Below are 1,005 nucleotides of genomic sequence, written 5' to 3' on the forward strand. Positions count from 1 at the left end.
ATCAACCAGCCCCCCCCCCCCCAAGATGCAGCCAGCTCTGGGGTGAGCCTGGCTGACTTGAACACCTCCCCTCTTCCCCCCCAGCTTACCTGCGCCAGCTCCTCCAGCCCTGGCGGGACCCCTGGCAGGTATGGGGCGCTGGGGCCCTGGGGGTGGGGTGGTGGGGGTCCCCCATACCCCGAGGGCAAGGTGTGAGGGGGGTAGATGCTGAAGCCAGGGGCGGGGCCAGGCGGAGGGACAGGGGTGGGGCCGTAACCGAGCTGGGGGGCAGGGTAACCTGCAACCAGACAGAGACCAGGTGAGAGAGGACCCTCCCCCCCATGCTACTGTCCCTTTAAAGTCAGGAAGGGGCGGGGCTACCTATTCCGAGACATTGTGGGACTTGTAGTCCTACCAGCATTCGAGGCAGGGGGGTGGGATGCAGAGGGGAGGGGGTACTCCAAGCAAGGCAGGCTGGGAAAGCTGAGCTCCTTTGGGCACTACAGGCCCCAGAATGCCTTGCGGCCAGGCTGGGGGTCTTAAAGGGCTAGAACCTTCCTCATCATAGCCCCTTCTCTTAAAGGGACAAAGACTCTATCCCCCAACCACCACCTTGAAGTCCGGCCTCTTAAAGGTGCAGGGACTCCTTCCCCCACTCTGAAGGGGCCCCTGTCGTTTTTTTTAAGTGCTAAATGGAGGTGGAGGGGAGGACTATTAGTGTCATGAGTGCGTCAGGCCTCGGTCGGGGTTGGGGGGAGGGAGAATCAGAGGCTGGTTCAGCTACATTCCCAGTGCCTGCTATTCTCCAGGGGAGGTGGGGGCGGGGGCTGCGGGTCGGGAGTGAGGGGCACCAGCTGGAGGGATGTGCAGACAGGCCCCCACACCCCATAACCCCCTCTCTCTTACCGGACGTGGCCATGGGGCTGGGGTCTTTCCGTCTCTTTCCCACGGCTCCTGCAGAGGCCCAGAGAAAGTTATTGGGGAGGGGGCGTATGGGGGACGGGGGGTTGCGGGTTGGCAGTGAGG

The sequence above is a fragment of the Alligator sinensis genome, unplaced genomic scaffold (assembly GCF_000455745.1).
Source record: "Alligator sinensis unplaced genomic scaffold, ASM45574v1 scaffold1488_1, whole genome shotgun sequence".
In the NCBI taxonomy this organism is placed as follows: domain Eukaryota; kingdom Metazoa; phylum Chordata; order Crocodylia; family Alligatoridae; genus Alligator; species Alligator sinensis.